The sequence below is a fragment of the Rhinolophus sinicus genome, linkage group LG03 (genome assembly GCF_036562045.2).
Source record: "Rhinolophus sinicus isolate RSC01 linkage group LG03, ASM3656204v1, whole genome shotgun sequence".
NCBI lineage: Eukaryota > Metazoa > Chordata > Mammalia > Chiroptera > Rhinolophidae > Rhinolophus > Rhinolophus sinicus.
The window spans coordinates 157382496-157404948 of record NC_133753.1 but is presented as its reverse complement, the minus strand read 5'-3'; positions in this window follow the sequence as shown (position 1 = coordinate 157404948).

Sequence of the window (22453 nt, the reverse complement as noted above, 5' to 3'; positions counted from 1 at the left end):
TGTGGTTTGTTTACAGAATTCCAAAAAAAAGTTGATTTTGACTGTTTCTTGCTAGTGTTTTAGTTGCTTTTATGCAGGAGTGGACTCTTGTAGTTTTTTCCTATGCCATTTTCACTGATGTCACCTAGCCTATTTTTATTAAGGATTGTTGGAATTTTATTCTTGTGTTCTTAGAAGTTCTTTATATATAAGAGATTTTAACACTTTGTTATCATAGTTGCAAATAGTTTTGCCCAGTTCATCCTGTGGTATTTTATTTTGTTCATGGTGTTTTGACCTAGTCAAAAATTTTTATGTTTATTATGTTATCAAATTTGTTAATCTTTTCTCTTACTTCTGGATTTTCAGCTATGGTAAGAAAAATTTCTCCTTCTCTATTCTAGAGCAGTTAATTTATGTTTTCTTATAGTATTTGTATAGCTTCATGCCTTAAATTTAAATCTCTAGTCCCTGTGAAATAGATCCAATTTTATCTTTTTCATATAGCTAGCCAGTTATACTCAGCGCTTATTATCTTTCCTCACTGCTTTCAGATGCCTCCTCTATTGTATACTAAATTTCCATGTGCAGTTAGGTCCAGGTCTGAATTTTCTCTTTTGTTCCACTGGTTTCTCTCATCATGTGCCAATACCACACTGCTATTAATTACAGAGGCTTTATTTTATATAAGCTAGTCTCCTGGACTCTCTACATTATTTTTGTTTTTTTAGGGATTTTTCCCTGACCATTCTTGTTTGTTCTTCCAAAAAAACTTTAGAGTAAACTTGTTTGTGCCAAAAAATGTTCTGATGGTATTTTATATTTTGATTGTGTCAAATTTATATATTACCTTCATTAGAACTGATATGCCAAAATGTGGTATATCTTTGCATTTCTTAAAGTCTCCTTTTGAGCCATAAATGAATGCTTTCCAGTTTTCCTCATACAGGTTTTGGACAGTTCTTACTAAGTTTGCACCCAGGTGTTTTATATTTTGATATCATAAGTGGGGCATTCCCTTCCATTGTAACTGGTTTTTATTTGTCTATATAAAACCTATTTTTGTACATAAATTTCATAATCTATTTTACTATTATTTGTAATAGTGTTCCTGTGGATTCTTTTAGGTTTTCCAGATATAAAATAATATCAGTTGCTGGTATATTATATTTGGGGGTTTTGGCAAGAACTGTGAAAGCCCTACTATAACAAAGTTCTGGATATTAGTATTCAGCAATAAGACCTAAAAACCAAGTCATTCTCTCAGATGCTTCAGCATTTCTTATGATTTTAGGCCTAATCAGCCTCTAAAAGAGAATTCAAAAAGTGACATTATTTATTAGGACCCTCTGTATCTACACACACACACATGCACCCACACATATACACTCAATCTGTTTTGCTTTTTTGTCTTTCAAAAGAAAGTATATGTACAAGGCTAGATATATTCTAAAGTGACATCAAATCCCTACACCTATTGTTTGCCAAAGCTGAGATAGTAATTCCTTGACTTTTGCTGACACCCTTCACTTTTTAAATACAATTTTGTGCCTATCGTTGCTTTTTGTTCTCACTATAATCCTGAGGCAGTAGGTGGGGAGGGGGTCTCCCATTCTAACTTCCCAGAAAACAGAGGTAGTGAGGCCCATCAACTGGCTAAGGGAGGAGCAGGGGTTACTCAGATCTTCCGAGTCTTAATGCCTAGTCTTTCCAACACTCAGATATCTTTTTAAGCCCTTTTGTTGTTATTAAAGCCCATTTCTTACCTGTCCTCAGAGGAATCAGGAACCGCTGCTCAGCATCCCTTTATTCTAATATCCCTTCATATGTATGAATCCTGCTATTTTGTTCCCTTCCAGCTTCCCCTTCGGCAGGTTAAATAGGCCCGATTCTGTTCCTCACAGAGTTTATCTCCCACCTTTTTTGTCAGTTTTAACAAAGAGTTTGTGACTCTTGGGTTCCTGCTCAACAGAGCTCTTCCTCATTATTTTGTAACCTTTATACCTCCTTCCACGGAGAGTTAAATAAAGCCTGTGGATTTTTGATATGAATGTCTGGCAGGCTCCTGCTCGCACAGAAACCTTTCCAGCAGGCTCGCTGATGAAAGCCTCCGTCCAACAACTGAGGCTCATTCACGGCAGATGAAAGACCGCAGCACCTCTGCTCATTCCAAAACCCACACATGGGAACGGTGCCCACGTGAAGGTCCAAATTCCAGAGCAAGTCCCATTTTGGCAGGCAGAGATAGGCTGTAATGACAACATTTAGAAACTGGGAACCACTGGCTAATTACTTCAGGTGAACAGTTCATTCTGTGGAAAGGCACAGTTCTTTCAACTTGTTAATTATGTGTAAAAATTACCCCGGCCTAGAGTTTCATTATTGCACCTGAGCCAGCCTGAAAATTAGAGAAATTAAATACCATAAAATATACGCAGTAAAAAGGAGAATAAACCTTGAGAGTTAACAGCTATCCAGTGTTCTGGATGTTAAAGCATGGAGCATGTCAAGCTTCAGTGATTTTTTTTTAAAAAAATGACACCAGATGCCACTTTTCTTTTAGTAGCCTTGTGTTCTTTTCCTAGCCCCTTCTCTGGATACCCACAAAAAGGTGCCAGATTTCGATCAAGGGAGGGTGTTTCAGCCATCAACCAAGTTACTGGCTTTGTCTTTTTCTAGGAATGATACATGGCTGATAGCACTGTGTTTCAAAGAATATTGTTCCCAGAGTAAGAAAAATGGGTTTATGTCCCACACGAGCAACTCTCCTTGTTTATGAAGAGAGTCCCTTTGCAGCTGAGCGCCACCCCTCTCTTGGGTTCCCTGGTTTTCTGTCACTAAGTCCTTTAGGGAAATGTCAGAACCACTGGCTTCTGAAAAGAAGACTCTCCTCAAGGTTAGTTAGCATCACTTCAGGCCAAGAAGAGAAAGCAGGAGGGGTGGAGGAAACCCCTTTGTATGTTCCTTATCTTAGTGTGAAGAACTGCAACTTATATTGATTAATTATTTGTTTGCAAAGGATTTGTTAGCAAGTGGGGAGAACTTTCCAGAAGGGAGGAATGTGGTGAGTGAAGGAAAAGGTATGAATGACGAGGCTAAGTGAGCACCAAGAATCCAAAGGCAATTTGATTTGGGTTAAGTCAGAACCTGACTATTGAGGTCCTCAGTAGCATAATGAAGCAGGTGGGACCTCTGTTCCTTCTTTAGCTGGGAAGGGACACTATAAAAGGGGTGTTTTAGAGTAAGAGTCTGGTGATGGTGCGTGTGGAGCATGGTCTGAGGGGCAGCAGTGAGAATGATGGGAGAACATGACATCAACGTCTATTATAAAAGGAATTTGCTCTGACCTTTGACAGAAGGAAGCTGTGGTAGTGGAGAAAATACTGATCTGAGAATTAAAAAAGCCTAAGTTTGAATTCTTATTCTGCCTTTAACTTGCTTGACAACCTCAAGAAACTCTTCTTTGCGCCTCTAAGTCAGAGATGCAACCCAGATGTGGCTTGTTCATCAGTTTTCACTGGCAGGCATGTTTATTTTGGCTAACAAAACGTTTTAGTTTTCTACAGTCCCCACCAGCCCCTATTGCCTCAGACGTAACTTGCTTCACACTTCTACATCACCAGCCTGGCTCCTTTAGGTGTGCAGTCTCTGCTACACATTTTGTTAAAACAAGTGTATTTATGTGTTCCTAGTTTGCTGTTGTCTGTTTAGGTTTTAAGTTCTTAGAGTCAGGAAACTATTTAACTTGTTTTCTTTTCTTTTTTTTTTTTTTAACTTCTTTTCTTTCAGTAGAATGCTAAGGGCAAATTAGTAATTAATAATTACTATTTGAGAATATTCAAGTACGTAAACATAGATCCTTTCCCTTCTTCCTTAATGCTTCTGTTTTCTGGGAAAACCTACAGCAGTTAGAAAGCATGTTTGGGTAATTGTCATAAGGTTAGGGTTTTTTTTTTAACCTCTGCTTTCCCTGCTCCAATTTGGACCTTTCATATATTTAGAGCCACAAATGCACAAGTGTCTGTGTTTGGAAGGAAACTGGTTCTGGCCCTGTTGTAAATTTATGACAGTGCCTTGAGGATTGTGAGGAAGAGAGACTTGATGGAAAAGCAGCGCAGGAGAGAATCTGAGAGATTATCAGGCTCAACAGCTTTATTTTGCAGAGGGAACAACTGAGCCCCCGTAGGGCAGGGGACTTGTTTGGTGCTCTGTCTCCATCACTGGAGTCCAGAAATCCCTCTGCTGAGCTCATGGCTCATCTGGCTCAGGGTTCATGTTTATAAGAGGCTGTATTCTGCTTTGGCCTTGGCTCAAGACATTCATCTAAAGTTAATTAAATCTTTTAGATTGAATACCCATACTGAGTTGCTAAATTTGCATTTTAAAAAATGGGGGGTAGTGTGATATGTTCTTATAGAATTGAAAATCTGCAGACTAGGTTTATTTTCCCCAAAGATTTAAGAGTCAAGTCACAGAAACCAGATGATTAGAAAAAGTAAAGATTAATTCAATTATCACAGAATTCCAAGTATTTAATCACATTTTGAGATAATTGTTTAGTTATGGTAAATGATTTTTGCTCTCATTTTCCTTCATTTTATTTAATATGAATTATTTTATTGTTCCCAAGAGGGTATAACTTTAAAATGAGTTAAAGTGCTGCAGTGCATTTTCCTTTAGAACATGAAATTTAATTCTATTGCATTTAGTTCACCTAAGTGTTCATCTAAAGATGGGATTTTTCAGTGTTTTTAAAGTTATTGGAAATAGACCTTCTATTTTCCCTCCTCATTCTCTTTTCCTTTCCTTTTTCTCCTCTTCTTCCTTCCTCCTCTTCCTCCTAAAATTAATTCTTCAGCATTATCTCTCGCTTGTAGGTTCAGAAAGCCCTGGCATTATTGGAGCTGGTAAGGCTGCTGGGAGCTCCTGACCTATGGTTCATTTACACATGTAAGGTTCTAGGGGGCCTTTGTGGTGAGCCCAAGAACCCTGAAATTGTGTGCAAAATTCTGTGTTCATGTGCATTTCTCTGGGAAGAGGGTCTATAGCAGGGGTGTCCAAACTTTTTTCAACGTTTTTTTACCAAGGGCCATATGCGGTAAAATACACAAACAGCTGGGCCACTCACTCGAGGTGAAGTACGTATTGCCTCACCTGGTTTATTTAAGTAAACTAAATATATTTTGGAATTTGCTGTGGGCCAATTAACAACGGATTGCGGGCCGCAGGTGGCCCGCGGGCAGCAGTTTTGACACCCCTGGTCTATAGGTTTCATCAAATCCTCAGAGGGCCCCTTAGGTCCAAAAGTGTCACTGATGAGAAAAACAAGGCCCAAGATGTCAAAATAACTCATGCAGGATCACAAAACTGTGTAGTGGCAGACCCAGGAGTAGAAACCAGGTCTTTTGGCTTCTGGTACAAGGCTTTTTCTGTTCCGCCAAGAAAGCAGGCTTAGTTTCCATTTTAATGACATTGTTTATGTGTAGTTGTTATATCTCCTTAAATCTGTACTCTGTGGATGGCTAAGGAATTAGAAATAAATTACTAATAAAATAAGATTAATTGAAACATCAATCAACCTAAACCAAATACCTTCTAAATTCCGAGTGCTCTAATTCTTTTCCTATAAAATTTCACATATTCTGAGTATACCTGATGTCATATATATACTTGAAGACAAAGAGAAAGAAGGATGGAGAGAAAGAGAGACAGGGCGTGTGTGTTGAAGGAGTGGGATGGGGTAAGTACAGTATTTTCCACTTATTCATCTCCCCTCCCCTCCAACACTCCTCACTGACTCCTGACCCTGTAGGGCTATGATCGCTTCAGGGCCCTGTGTGACCTAGGAAGGATCTCTTATTCCAGTTTCATGTTTCATTTTAGGTGTTTTGTCAGGTAATAGAGGCTTCGGTTTTATTGTCCACATTAATGTATTAATGTATAATCGTTTCAGACAGAAATATCAACTCCTTCCCCAATGCTCTGATCATGGCCAGCTCATTGATTGTGAACAGCCATGAATGGATTTTAAATTTCTGTCTGAGCCGAGGTGTCTACAATATGCAGGGAGAGGCTTTTTTTTTTTTTTTTTTCCTATGGTGATAAAGATGATGGTTTAATCTTTCTTTCTCATGGTCTCCTATAATAGAGACAAATCATGCCCAGGCAGTTTAATCATACCTGTCATAATGGAGGCTATAATCCTTTGGATTCTGTTTTATTACCAGTATTTAAGGGTCTACAGCAACTCAGAGTGCTCAGTAGGCCAAACAGCTTGACATCTCTTTCAAAAAAAAAAAAAAGAAAAAAAAAAGAAAAATTAAATTAAATAAAGGGAAGGAAGGAAGACAAAGTTAACCCACTTGTCACAGAGGCTGTTCACAGCACTGGGTCAGGCAGTGTTACTACTGCTGCTTGAGAGGGAGACAGCAGAGCCAAGGGCCCAGAGAAGAGTTGCAGAGGGTACCCTGTCTCTGAGCCTGGGCCACGGACCACAGTCCCCTGAGTGACACCTTACGTGGGTTCCAGGGAGAATGCTGAGGTTAGATCAACTCTGGGGCTTTCAAGTATGGATTTTTCCTGCTTGCTACCCTCTTCCTCCTCCTCCCACTGAGCCCATGTGGACCTCAGGATGATTTGAACCTCCATGGCTGATGTCTTAGGTAGGGTTTGACTCTAATGGACTCTTCAGGGCACCCTTTACCTCAGCAACTGCAAGGGCAGGGAAGCCGCTGCACTCATCCACTGGATTTGCCATCCTTCTCTGAGCTTTTAGGGACAAGTAGTGATTTTCGGCAAGTCTACGGCCTCAGCAGCAAGCAGAGACATCGCTTTTAATTGTCTGGGTTTTACCAACATTTCCTCAGCCTCTGGCTATGGTGGCAACCATATGGCATCACGTTCTGGAGTACACAGCATTTAGTGGCAGCCTACTATCCTCCAGGGAGGAGTGGGAATGAGTTTTTAATATACCAAGACCATTATTTGGCCCATGGGAAAGACCATCTGCCAGCATCTATTACCTAGGGGGAGGGAGAGAGCAGGATGACACATGGCAGGCAAGCTTAAGCAGTTGTATTCCTTGGCCTGTGTACTAAGGGTCTGAGTTCAAAAGTTAGTATCATCCTGGGAACTCCCTAAGACATGGATGGCCACTATGACATATGAATAAATCCAAGCACCTGATAGCAGAAACTTCTTTAATTGACTTCTAGTGATTTTTTTGGCAGAAGCTTCTTTGATTGTTTTCCAGATATTTTTTGCATCATTGAGATCAAAATTAGATGGAAGGGAATCGTAAACAGCCTGGCAGCAATTGTGTGTGTGTGTGTGTGTGTGTGTGTGTGTGTGTGTGTGTGTACATGTGTACAATAGCACTATATATTCTGGAAGATGTAGTATCTGTGAATAAAGCACTAGTTTAGGAGCAGAGACAGGAAGTCTTTGCAGCAGTGCATGCTGGGAATTCCTCTCTTTCATGTACTCCACTGATTCAAGTATGAAAGAAAAAGGGAGCAGAGGTATGAAATAGATACCTCTGCAACAAATCAAAGATCAATGGATAAAAACCCACACAAAACCGAGATTAGCCTAGCAGATTTGGCGTATCACACTGCCTGTTGACAAACTCTGAGTGGAGATAGATGCTTCAGTCTAGGAAAAGAAAACAATAATATGGGGCACATGAAAAAATTGTGCAAAGCAAAGGGAAAAATATAGTGTCTGGGCAACTCAGATGAAAAGCATACCTTTAAAAATCATCGCCCATAGAACTCAGAAGAAACTTTCACAACACTTCTTGACATTCTTAAAATAGTTCAAAAAGACTTGACCTTTACGAATCAGGAGAGAAAACCAGAAGTAAAAAAGAGCTGTAATGAAAAGGCAGACAGATAAGATAAAAAGAGAGTTAGATGAATCAAGAAAGGATTGTTCACAGCTAGAAGGTAACTGCAAAATTAATAGTCATACTGAAAGCAGCAAAAGCAGAATTGAGGTGGAAAGAAGCTGAGGGCAAATGTCTCACAATCTTCTTTAAAGAGAGTATATAATATGAAATTAACAATAATCTGGATTTTTAAAGTCCAGATTATATTAACAAAAAAAATGGCAATGGATAGAAGAGAGGAGGGAATGCGCAAATTTCCTATCTTAAATAGAGACACCAGAAAAATAAAACATTCTCTTGATCATGACAGAGAAATATGGGTTAAAGAATCATTTACAGAGGCATTAAATTATTTAGTGTAATGAAAAACAAACTAATCCTGAACCCCAGAGAATATAAATCAAAACCAACTAAACAAGCATAAAAGTAGAAAAAAAGAAAAGTCTACATAGTAAAAGACATGAAGCTAATTAGCATAAAGAAAACATAGAATACTGTGATAAAAATAACAACAACTAGATCAGTTATAATGATAAATATAATGGGGCAAAAAATCCTTAATAAAAGAAATAGAGTCTCATATTGAGTCATAAAAAAGAATCCAACTTTATGCTGTTGAAAAGCAATAAACCTAAGACAAAGTGAAGCAAATGTTTTACATGTAAAAGGATGGGTATAGGTATATCATGATAACGAAAAACAAAAAGCAGGGGTTAATGTAAATAAGATAAGGTAGAACTTAAGAAACATATTAAATAAGATTATGGGACATTTTATGTTGATAAAATAAACTATTGTCAAAAATATATAACTGTCATAAACCCTTATGAAGCAAATAATGTTGCCTCGAAATATATAAAGTAAATAATGTTAGAAGTAGAAAAGGAATCTGAACAACATCAATAAAAGTTTACTCTGGTATGTGTTTTCCCGAAACTAAGACCTAGCCGGACAACCAGCTCTAATGTGTCTTTTGGAGCAAAAATTAATATAAGATCCGGTATTTTATATGATATGATATATTACATTATATTATAAAGACCCAGACTTATATTATTGTAAAATAAGACCGGGTCTTGTCTTATATTAATTTTTGCTCCAAAAGATGCATTAGACTGGTTGTCTGGCTAGATCTTATTTTTGGGGAAACACAGTATATGTACCTTCTTTTCCAGTGTCCTTGGAAATATTATTAAAATCACCTAAAATGGATCTTAGGAAAAAAATATATTTTTTCAAAAACTGAAAATTAATACAACAGAAACTCCAACCAATGATAAAAATTGTAGAACACTTTCCTGCATAACTTTTGAGTCTAACTGGAAATAAATACTGCAAGTAAAGACGGAGTAAATAAGCATTGTCTGAAAGTCTCATTATATTCTTGATTAGAATGTTCCACTTTAGGAAATTGTGGAAATCTTTTTCTCTGAATAGTATTAAGAAAATACTAGAACAACCACATTCTTAGAATGGTTTCAATAAGATTCCTAAATGCATAGTTTTTCTGAGGTTTCTAAATATATCTTCTAACTTTACTAGGATGCAGTTTTGCCCCTTCCTCCAATTAAGATAATTATTTCTTTCAATGCCAAAACAAAATAAAGCTAACAAAACTCCAAATCTCCAAACAAACAAACAAAAGCAAAACGCAATAAAAGAAAAAAACAACCCAGCAAACAAAAACAAACCCCCCCAAAACCACTGAGACACAACACAGCAGCACACCGTGGCCACCACCAGCACCATAGCCTCATGATCTGGCATGCTGCAAGAACTTTGTTGAATGCACATCCTCTCAGGACTCCAGTTTGCATGGTCCCTCCAATCCCTGACTGTTTTACTTATTTGCATGACTTGCCTAGCCGTATGCATTTGAATGTCCAATCTTTGAGTTTAACAAGAGTTTAATTGAGACTTTTGTCTTTTTTTTTGGGGGGTTAAAAGCATTACCCAGGAGTTTGTAATCACAGAATCTGCCCGGGGTAGGGTGGGTCTATTTCCAAAATGTAAAATAAGTTCAGTTGAAGATTGCATGGGAAAGGTGACAGCTGAGGCTCTGCCAAAATTCTAATGAAAGGTGGCTCTTCATTCTTGATTGAGTGGTGAGATAACTACATCTTCCTACAGCAAAATAGAGACATGGAAAGAAGATTAAGCAATGATTGAAAACAGCTATAGATTTATTAGATTGGTTTTAATGATATTTCTTATAAGTGATAGTATTCTGAGGTTGCTAGGTACATCTTCTAGGTGTACTTAGTTCCTAGCTATATTTGTGTTCATTCATCTATACATGCCTCATTTTAAAAAGGATTTGAGGCGTTTACTAAGGCTGTGGCATACCAATGTGTGGTGAATGGTCCACCCCATAGACAAGCAAAAGAGAGGTTTAAGATCAATGATAAAACAGACTAGAAGCCAGTCTGTCTTTTACTAGCACCTGCACCAATAATTCTAAACAATATCAGTGATAAAATTCTCCTCCTTGCCAAGATGGACCATTTCATCATTTATTTTAAAGACAAACAATATTTGTACCGATTTAAAGTAGGTGTTTTTATTTATTTTAAATCATGCTTCAAAATTTCTATCATTTTCTATAAACTGGAATATAGTTAGTGTCAATGCTTTATTTGTAATAAAAATTTGGTTTCAGTGAAAAATGTGTGTGATATGTCTATAAAATAACGGGATTGAATTTCTATAGGACTCAGTTCATGACTTGCTTAGATAAATTGCTGGCTAAGCTGCCTTTCTCTTCAGCTCATTGATCAGCCATCACCCTTAGCCTAGTTCTAGTTGCTCAGTTTCAGGCAGAGGAACTAGAAAAAGTAAAATTCTTGGCATGTGCTAGTGTTTCAAGCCCACATTTAAAAAATGACAGGAAACGTCACCCTAATTTATGTTTTTTAAAAAATTGTCATGTATATCTAGTGACTAGCAGAATGGACATTTGTGCCATATTTAGATTCATAGTAAAATATGTGTTGGATGAATTTTTTTTTCCTAAAATGGTAGATACCTGTATTTTATCATCTGTATGCATTTAGTCTGTATGCACTTTAAATTAGACCTCAAAGCAGTTCCACATATCTTCTCATTAGTTTTTTCTACATCAGACTTGGATTTTTATCTTCCCTTGAGATAAGCAAATGTCAGCGCTTTAATATTCTTTGGTGTCTTATTATATTTAAAAACTAGGAAGCTGGCTCCAGGAAGGCAGGTGAACAGTCACTTGACATGAAAGTCCTATTAATCTGCCTATGTGACTTTCTTAGGAAGATATTAAACTCCTAACTATTCTTTGGAAAAATTAAGATAAGGTAAACATTTAAAAAAATGTAATGCATTCTACACACAATTCTCTTCTTTTGTTTTAAACTGGGGAATATTGGGGAGCAGTGTGTTTCTCCAGGGCCCATCACCTCCAAGTCGTTGTCCTTCAATCTAGTTGTGGAGGGCACAGCTCAGCTCCAAGTCCAGTCGCTATTTTCAATCTTTAGTTGCAGGGGGCACAGCCCACCATCCCATGGGGAATTGAACCGGCAACCTTGTTGTTGAGAGCTCACGCTCTAACCAACTGAGACATCCGACTGCCCCTCTGGCAGTTCAGTGGCAGCTCATTGTCTTCAACCTAGTTGTTGACAGTGCAGCTCACTGGCCCATGTGGGAATCGAACCGGCAACCCTGCTGTTCAGAGCTCGGGCTCCAACAAACTGAGCCATCTAGCTGCCCAACCTCTTTATTTTGAGTGATGGGCCCGAATGATATTTTATTTCTCAAGAAGTTTACAGTCTATTACTCAATTTTTAGGTACAAAGTTATCCTTTTTTTCTAGGTGGAGTGTGGGCAGTGGTGTGTACAAGGTAGGGTGGGACAGCGAGGAGGGTACTTGGGCCACAAAGAAAACAGTGAAAGTCTTAGGATTGGATGGATGATGTTGCACCAGCTATAAAGCTGAAGAGAGGTTTATTCCTTTTTTGTCCATTCAGTGCCCTTCTTGTGAGTTGGTCTGTCACCATCAGGCAATGAAAGGGACCAAAATAAAACAGAAACCAGATCAGAGCACTCAAGGGTCTTCAGTGAGGTAGAATTCAAGATAGTGTTGCAAGGAAGAGTGAAGTTGTTTGCTTTGCCCAGACTCAGAGCGTGAGAACAAGTGTGGCCCAGACTCACTCCAGCCTAAAGGAAACAGGGAGGGGCGTGAGCTGTGTTGGCATGCTTCCTTGTCAGCGCTGCCTGTTGGATTTATCACACTTGCCACAGGTGATGGGTTTTGACATCTGAGCCCCATTGTTAATGCATAACTTGTACATATGGCTTAAAAGCCTTTGGAAATCTTTGAACAGAGGTGCTTCTGGGAGAATTACGCATCTCCTGGGAAAGGAGGTAGATGAGGTCACAATCTCCTGTTTTCTGTTTCCTTCCTTAATTTTTGAGGGGAAAAATCGGCATAAAAATCAGCCATTTTATAGCTTGCAGAGGATTGGCTGACAAGTTGTGGAAGGACCAGGAAGGACAGGCACTGTTGTATAGAAAACGCTAATTCTCAGAAGGAGAAACAGGTCTAAAGTTGCTAAACACCTTGTTAGGGGATAATTATGAATATGACTTGGCACTAGAGCAATCAGGCAAGAGAAAGAAATAAAAGGCATCCAAATTGGGAATGAAGAAGTTAAATTGTCACTCTTTGCAGATGACATGATGCTATTTATAGAAAACCCTGAAGACTCCACCAAAAAGCTATTAGAAACAATCAACGAATACAGCAAAGTTGCTGGCTACAAAATCAACATACAAAAGTCCATTGCATTCCTATATATTAACAATGAAATCTCAGAAAAAGAAATAAAAAAACAATCCCTTTTGCAATTGCAGCAAAAAGAATACAACACCTAGGAATAAACTTAACCAAGGATGTGAAAGACCTATATGCTGAAAACTATGACATTTAAAAAAGAAATTGTAGAAGACACAAAGAAATGGAAAGACATTCCAGTGCTCATGGATTGGAAGAATTAACATAGTTAAAATGGCCATATTACCCAAAGCAATATACAGATTTAATGCGATCCCCATCAAAATCCCAATGGCATTTTTTAAAGAAATAGAACAAAAAATCATCAGATTTGTTTGGAACCACAAAAGACCCCAAATAGCCAAAGCAATCTTAAGAAAAAAGAACGATGCTGGAGGTATCACACTCCCTGACTTTAGCTTGTACTACAGGGCAACAATAATCAAACCAGCATGGTATTGGCAGAAAAACAGACACATAAACAAATGGAATAGAATTGAGAACCCAGAAATAAACCCACATAAATATGGACAGATGATTTTTGACAAAGAAGCAAAAAACATACAATGGAGAAAAGACAGCCTCTTCAATAAATGGTGCTGGCAGAATTGGATAGCCACGTGCAAAAGAATGAAACTGGACTGCTATCTGTCACCATGTACCAAAAGAAAGAAGTCATTGGGGGCCAGATCAGGTGAGTAGGGATGGTGTTCCAATGCAGTTATCTGTTTACTGGCTAAAAACTCCCTCTCAGGCAGTGCCGAATGAGCTGGTGCATTGTCGTGATGCAAGAGCCATGAAATGTTGGCGAAAAGTTCAGGTTGTCTGAACTTTTTCACGAAGCATTTTCAGCATTTCCAAATAGTAAACTTGGTTAACTGTTTGTCCAGTTGGTACAAATTCATAATGAATAATCCCTCTGATATTAAAAAAGTTTAGCAACATCGTTGCAACAGGTTCACGAACTTAAATGTCAGACCTCGTATATGTATATGTATGTATACATATGTATACACACACACACACACACACACACATATATTCAGAAGACTCTTATATATTTCAAAGTCCCAAACTCTGGCCCCTTGCTGGGCTTGCCTGAGGCATGGGACAGATAGATCACAGCATATACCTAGGCCTGCCTCCTTTTGGGGCCCTTGAATAAATGAGTGATCTAACTGGAGAGCCGTTTTCTACCTCATACCTTATTGTGAAGGTTAAAGGAGACAAAATGCATGGAAGTGTTACAACTTCCGATGTGAACAGTGATCATTCCATGAATGTTAATTCCCTTCTCCTTAGAACTCTTTGTTAAGAAAATGATTCAGGGCTGCTGGTTGGCTCCGCTGGTTAGAGCACCGTGCTTATAGCACCAAGGTCATAGGTTGCATTCCCACATAGGGCAGTGAGCTGCGCCCTCCACAACTAGACTGAAAAACAACGAATTGACTTGGAGCTGATGGGTCCTGGAACAACACACTGTTCCCCAATATTCCCCCATGGAAAAAAAAAAAAGGAAAAGAATTCATACCTCTGAGTTAGGCCTCCTGTTTGTTTGTTTTTTTTAATTGAAAAAGATCCGTTTTATAATTAGGTGATCTGAAATTACTGATATTTAAATAGCTACATCCGGATGAGGCTCTCTAGGCCTCCCCACAGGACCTTTGCAGTGCTCAGGAATGACTAGTACTGCCAGGGCCCGCCGGCTGAGTGCAGCGCAGCAGCGAGCCTGTGGGCCGCACCGTGATCTCTGTCTTCTGTCTTACACGTGCACAAGCAGTCAGTTCCAAACATGGCATTTTCCAATACGAAGAGCCGCAAACGATAATTGCTAAAAAGCACAAGCTGCTGAGCGAGCCCCACCTTCAGCTTTTCTTCCCTTGTGAAAGGCGTGAGGTGTGTGGGGTAGGAAACCCTGCAGAAAGACCAAGGGCGCAGGCCTCCCACGAGGCCCAGCCGTACCCAGGTAACGCAGCACCCCCATGGGCGTTCAGACTGAAGTCATCATCCGTGACAAATATTTAGTAAGCCCCACTCTGCGCGTTTGGTTTCTAGGTATAATAAATGAGGTGGCAGAAGGTTTTAGGTTAAAAGGCCGAAAATCCATTGAACACCTGGATGGACATCAGACTTAGGTCACAGATGAATCTTGCAAAAGCTAAGGCAAAAAACGATCTCTTGTTGAAGTATCAGCGCTGAGATGCCAGTCTCCTGATCCTTTCTTATACTTTAGAGCCCTCGCACTTCTGGGGACTCTGTAGGTGCCTGCTGGGTAAGTGCTTGTTAATTTATTGTGTTGTGGATTTTGGAATTCCACAAACTGTTCTCTATTTCAGAAACATGCAAAACAAATTACAAGTGGTGATAGTGTATAAACATGTCTGCATTTGCAGGAAGGAATTTAGAGGATTAAAGACAAATGTTTGTGAGCAGCCCCTTTAGATGAGGGTAACCACTGCTCACCTGTGGACCGGGGAGTGTGTCCTCAGGCCCTGGTACCTCTGTGTTGTCCGAGTGCATTCATGCCTGAGGAGCCCAGAATATTGCATAGCTACAGTTTGGGCTTAAAGTAGTAAAAGCAAAGAGGCCTCAGCTCTGGCATAAAATTGCCAAAGGACTCATCATGCCAGTTGTCAAGATTTCTACACTCTTGCCTCCTGGGAGCAGTGGGAAGGGGAGAGGAGGCAAGCAATCAAGAGAGTGATAGACATATCAATAAACTTTAGTAATTATGCCAGGGAAGAGAGCATCGGGCAGTGAACAGTGATACAAATTTGAACCTGGACTCAGTCTGACATACTGCTGTCCTTAGAATCACCAGGAGGTAAGCCATTGGACAGGATTTGTCAAAATGTGACTCCACCTGTCAGCTGACTTTGCGGTATAGTGAACTTGAGCCGACACGTGTTGCTGTACCAATTTTCCTTAATCTATACTCTATTTTAAAGTCAGAAGGGGTGAGCGATACGAATATGGTTTGCTTTTGGAGAATCAAGCGGGCATGAGTGATAATGTGATATTTTTCAAATGTACACATATATCTGTTATTCTGAGTGTGTGTTTTAGGTGAAATGATTTTTTATTATGAGGAAGCACAGTAGCATAAAGACCTCAAGAGGACGCAAACCAGAAAGACGTTTTGTGGGTTACATGACTGGAAGTCCAGAGATGGGGCAGACTTCAGTGCTGGCTTAATCCAAGGGCTCTTGCCCCATTTTTCTGGGATGTTCTTAGCTTTGTGGGCCTCTGTGGGTGGCCTTCTTCCTGGGCTTGTATTATCTGGCCATGTCTAGAGAAAGAGAGCAAGGTTTGTGTGAAAGCTTGAGAAGACCCCAGAAAATCTTTTCTCATGTCTCATGGGTCCAAATTCAGTCAAATGCCCTTCTGGAACCAACCACTGGGAGGGGATGGGAATAACATTACCTTTGGAACATTCTGGAGCTGGCAGTGAAATCAGTGTTCCCATATGGGCTGTGGAGGAGTGTGTTTCCTTGAAGAAATCAGGGTTCTGTTAGGAAGGAAGAAGAGTGGAGAAGAGATACTTGAAGACTTGGGGACAGCAAAGTGGTGTTCATAGTCTTTTTACTGCTTTGACTCTAAAATATCTCCGTGTTATGGATATAAGTTTTATTAATTCAACACGTATTGAGCCATTGAACCTGAGCTTGGTACTATGCCAAATACTAGAGATACAAAGAATAATAAAAATATTGTCTTATTGCTTGAGGATTTTACAGTCTGGTGGAGGAGACATATGGGTGAACAAAATCATTATGAGAAATACTAATATATAAGAAAGCTGTTGCATAGAGATAAAGCAAAGTTTTATGAAAACTCCGGAAGAAGCAACTAAATCTGTATAAAAGGAAGCTGAGGAGGAGAGTAGAAATCTGGGAAGATGGGGAAGGTCATCCTGGTCAGACGGAAGAGCATGTGCAATGGGACACAGGCATGGAAGAGGGTGGAATGTTTAAAAAAGCATCACTATTTGTGTGTGCATGAAATGTGGTGAGCATGTGGGGGGTGGTGAGGGAAGGCCCTAGGATCCAGGTCATGGAGAGACTTGGACTTCATCTTGTACTTAATGGAAAGTCAGGAGATAAAGTTGGTAGGAGGAACAAGGGATAAAACTAGAAAGACTGTTCTGGGTTTGCTGCAGAGAATGACTTGGAGGAAGCAAGCCTGAAGGCAGGGAGGTTATTTCAATAGCTAAGTGAGAAACAAAAGGTAATGCGAGCCTGAACTAAGGCAGGGTGGAGAGACCTGAGTAGAGGAGACAGTTACTTCATTCAAAAAGGTACTTGAGTGAAATCACAGAGCAGGCCCTGAAAATATTTCAAACAAGTAGCTGGCCAGTTCTCCAGGCTGCTTTTCCTAAGAACTATAGAGCTATGGAGCCAAGGTTGGGAGCAAGAAGCTCACTGACAGGTAAAAGGAATAACCTCTCTCCTCCTGTGGGTTATAATTGTCCATTTGTGAACTCTGGTGAGGCTGCTGGCTCTGATATTGAGTGTGCTAGAGGATTCCCCAGCGCCCAGCTATGCCTCCTCCTTCTCCCTCCCATCCCTGATTCCTGCAGAACACTCTAGGTCTTCCCTGGAGTTCGGCAGTCTGTAGTGAGCGCCCCTTGGAATAAATACTGCCCCTGAACACTAGGGGGCTCTCCTGAGACCCTGAATCAGCCTGGATGACATCTAGGGCGATGGCTTCTTGCAGGAATATGATGCAAGAGATGGAAGCATTATGCAGCTTATTCAAGCTCAAGTCATAGTTTTAATTTGGGCTCAAAAGACACCTCATCCAACACATATGACTTAGACAAGAAAATCTCATAAAGGTCTCATTTTTCTACTTTACTGATCTTGGTCTTGAATTACATATCTGTTGTGTGAATGAATGAATGAGTACTTATGCAAAATTCCAGGGGAATTTTCAAAAATCGGGGAGAATAGGAAGTAAATCAATGGCTGTTTTCCTATACTCAAGACACGTCCCATCTGAGTGTTATTCTCTATCTACTTGAAATAACCCTTGCTCCTGTCACTGCTGATTTGTGCAGAGACCTTCACTGGCTTCTTGATAGTAAAGGATTTATAGGAAAGAGTGTCTCAGAAGCTGAAGCTTGTGGCCAACTGAACACTTTGAGTGTTTGAACACACATTGGAAAAGTCCTGTCTTGAAGCCTCACTGTCAAGAAATATGCTAGACCATAAGATGGAGTTTATGCTAATCAGGTTTGGATAATATAATACGAAAGAACAGTAAATCCAATGGGTAAAATGGAAAATGGCTGCTGTTCTTGGGTAAAAACATCATTTAAAAAGTCTTAATATTTTAAAGGGGAATATGCTGTTCATTCCTTGGACAAGGCTATTCTTTGGTGCCACTGTCTCTTTAACATACTGTCTGCTAAACCAGGCCTGTACTAGGGCATATGTCTTGGATCACTGGCCCATATTCCTGCTGCTACAATCATCTATTGCGTCTTAAGAAAGCAGGCTTAAGCATCAATTTATATAAAGATTACAAATACAACAGGCCTTAAGATGGTCTATTCTTTTCTGTTATTGCTATTACTATTTTCTGCCATCAGATGTGATTTCTCAAGTTCAAGTCCATGGGGGATGGGCAAGTGAAGTTGAGAAGTGCAAAAAGCTATGCTCTGACCCATAGGCAAGTTTGGTGAATTCCTTGTTTTCCCATCCTAAAAATCATGCCTACAAAGGCTTTTGTATCTAACACCACTAGATGTCACTAAATATTAAGCTTCTTACAACAACTGAGTTGAGGGTTTAACAGCTGCTGCTCCCCTCATTCTATTAATATTTTAAAACTGTATTTGTACTGTATACATTTTCCACATCGTTATTTTTCTCTGAATCTTTTACATTTAATGTGACATTCATTCCTAGGAACACAGCTTCATCCCATTTGACTGTAAGCCAGCTTTTTTTTGGAGAGGGGATAACTCCTCTGTGTGGCAAGTGAATTCACATTTCATTTGCTATTAAAATACTGTGGTAAAAATGTACATGATTCTGTTTTTGACATTGGTGGAATACGAGGTGTGATCACAAAATAAAAAACACTTGTTACAGTAAAAGACACATTGCCATTAATCCCCCTCAAAATACTCCCCCTTGCTTTGAACACACTTATCCCATCGTTCTTGCCACTTTCTGAAGCAGTTCTGGAAGTCCTCTTTCGTGAGTGTCTTTAGTTGCACTGTCGTGGCTGCCTCGATGTCCTGAGTCATTTTGACTTTGGTGAAGAGACAGAAGTTGCATGGTGCCAGGTCCAGTGAATAAGGTGGATGAGGACACACCATAATGCTTGTATTTGACAAAAATTGCCATACCATGGAGCGTTGTCATGATGGAGGATGAAGTAAAGACACTCATGAAAGAGGACTTCCAGAATTGCAAGAATGATGGGATAAGTATGTTCGAAGCAAGAGGGAGTATTTTGGGGGAGTATTTTGAGGGGGATTAATGGCAATGTGTCTTTTACTCTAATAAATTATTTTTTATTTAAACATTCACTGTACCTTTTTATTTTATGTTTTTAAGGAGGGCGCAGCTCACAGTGGCGCTGAACCGGCAACCTTGGTGTTATCAGCACCACGCTCTAACCAACTGAGCTAACTGGCCACCCCTCACTGTATCTTTTGATCACACCTTGTTTTTGTTCTCTGCCATGGTTTGGCTGATCAAATGCAGTGTGAAAAATGGGAAGCTTGATTGCCTTGCTTATTATAATGTAGGCTCCTCAGAAAGTGGAATGCTCTGATAGGGATCAGTGTGGCTTGCCATCCGTGGCCTTCCGACAGGGCCGCCATGTGAACCATCTGGGGAGAGTGAAAAGCCCGTTAGAGTTTAAAGACCTATAAGGAGAAGGTCTTTGCTAAAACAAAACACCTTGCTTTGATGCCCCTTAATCCTTTTATCTGTGTCTAGGCTTCCTTGTCTTATTTTCTGTGACAGCTCTCAGGGGTCCAAGGCCAGAAGAATTTTCTATGCCTTGGGACTATCTATCCCCTTCAGTAATTCAGACAGTAGGAAGGAGAACTTGCTGTGGGTCCCAGAGGGACCCTTCAATTGTGCATTTGATGTTGCTGGCTTTCTTTGTCATGAAGAATGGATTTCAGGGCTGTATGGATCACATAGTCTAAGGGTAAAACTTTGGAGTTATAACAGGCTTTACAATACACAGAGTGCTTTCACATCGGTCACCTCACTTCATTCTCACAACAATCTATTAAAGGAGGCGGGATGGGTGTTTTGTTTCTGTTTCACAGAAGAGGAAAGGAAGCTCTGAGAGATTAAATTGCTTGCCCAAGGCTGTCCAGATATAGGATGGGGTTGTAACCTTCACTTGCATCTCTAGGTTCCTGGGCTCTGACACACCTCCCTCCGGTGACACCAAGCTGCCTCCTGCAGTGGCATTGCTGGGGGAAATAAATGGACTGCTAGCAAGGCAACCTCCACAAAGCTGGTAAAGAATCAGAGGTTTGGTGCTGGAGAACTCAGGGCAGGAGCGGAGGGGTCCCTGGTCCCTCTGCTGCCAACTGCACCCTTCCCAAGGCACATACTCAAGACACACTGTCATCTAAATGAGTGCTTGATTGGCACTGCTTACTAAAACCGCCATTTAAGAGCTGTGAAAAAGGTGGACAGTACAGAGGAAGCCTATAAAAATACCTCCACAATTGCAGGCACTTTGGAAGAAAAAGCTTCAAGATATGGAGTTGGTTTCATTTAGAAAAGAGAATTGGGAAGGAGGACTTGAATACTGTTGTCAAGTCAAAAATTAGAACTGATCCTCTCCTAGGAGTGTCAAAGGAGGTGGAAAGGATGGAGTAGAAGGAGGTCATGGAAGCAATGATCCCAGGAGTCTGTGGGATGAATGTCTTGCCTTCCTAGACTGTGAGGGTCCTTAGTGGGTGGGGGAGAGACTCTGGGAGACTTCTTTAGTCAATATCAGGGGCTACTGCTTAAGGGAACGACCTATCAAGCATTTTGCTAACCTGATGAAAAACACTAGCTAATCACTAAAATAATCTTTTAATCTGTTGAGGGGGATTCCTTTCCTGATGAATAGAGACTTTGAAAAATACTGCTTAATCAATGATGACAACTGAGCTAATTTTCAACTGCAGCTGATATTTGACTGAGACTGGAGCTGAAATTTCCTACCTGTATGCCATCAGGTGTTTGAACTAAAGGCACCTGCCTAGCATTATTTAAAAAAGAGGTCCTAGCTGTAAAATCCATGTTTGTGAATTTCAAAACAGCTTGCTTTCCGGGTATATTCTGAAATACTGGTCTTTCCACCACATCCGTAATTATTTCTTAGCCCCAGCCTGAGTGCCATTTGAGAAATAGGCAGTAATATTTGCCTTTGTTTTCTAGGGTTGGTTTTGCAAGACTAGCCCTTCAGTTCTCATTAAAGCCAATAGTTCTTGACCGTGGCTGCACATTAAACTGCTAGGCGAGCTTTTAAAAATTGCTGATACCTGGGTTACACCCCCAGATGTTCAGATTTAATTGGTTTGGGGTGGAGCCCAGGCATTGGTATTTTAAACAAGCACCCCAGATGATTCTAATGTGCAGCCTGGGCTGAGAACCCCCATGTTCGAACATCTACACTGGGGGAGCTGCTTTCTAGGATGCCCTTCTCACAGGTATGGGTAACTGAGAATCCTAGTTAGCATAGCTTTCCATTCTGTTTTTGTTGTTTGTGTTTGTTTGGTTCAGTGACAAAAATTTATCCAAATAGCTAAGTGCAAATATTCACAAATCAATAATGATTTTATGTAAAAGCTCAGTCACATTTAAGTGCTAAATTGAAATCTATACCATCACCTAGCTATAATTTGTTCCACAATTTAATCTAGTGGTTCTCAAAGGGTAGTTTTCTTTTTTAGCATTCATATCAGAATCATCTAGGATGCTTTTAACATGCTGGTTCCTGGGCCCCATTCCAAATCTACTGAATGGAGTACTCTGGGTGGAAGCCCAGGAATCTGCATTGTGGCAGTTGTTTCAGGGGATTTTGATAAGAGTTAGCACCAATGGTTTAATTAACTGGTTTTAATTAGTATTAACTGTGTTTGTCCTGAGAGCATTAGTAAAGCTTAGTACTTTTAGTATTTTTGTTTTGTTTTGCAATTGCAAGGCCTCTAACCCTTGTAGCTCTCTGTCCCTTCTCCATCAGAACTATAAACTTTTTTTTCTGTATTGGCTGTTTGCTAATGAGAGATATGGCCTGATTTACCCTTTCTGACATTCCTGACTAATAAAAGGTCCCTTGTATCTTTTCTCAATTTTGTCACAAAGCAGAAAAAGAAAAATGAAGTAGCAGCATGATGTCACCAGTCTGCTTAAAAAACCCCATGATTGTCTATTTCCAATTAGCAGTTTCCCTGCCAGCTGGCCTCTAAGTCTCTCCAAGCTTGCCTTGGTATCAGGTATCCAGCTGCTTAGTGTTTGTTGATGTATTTGCATTAAATAGTCCCTTAATAACTATCTCTCACAGGATCAAACGCCTCTGCTTTTTGGCATGGTTTTCTCTCAAGAGCTAGGAGTTACAAAGCCAAACTCTGCCCATGATGTTGAAAATCGATTAGGGAGCTCAGTGTAATTGTAAAATAGCTGTAAAATGGCTTCACCATGCAGATGAAATCTTTCAGATTCCTGCTTTTCTGTTGTTCCTCTCCTGGTTCTGGCCTTTCGAACAGTAAACAGATTCTGGGTACCTTCCTCATACTTCTATTATCATACTTT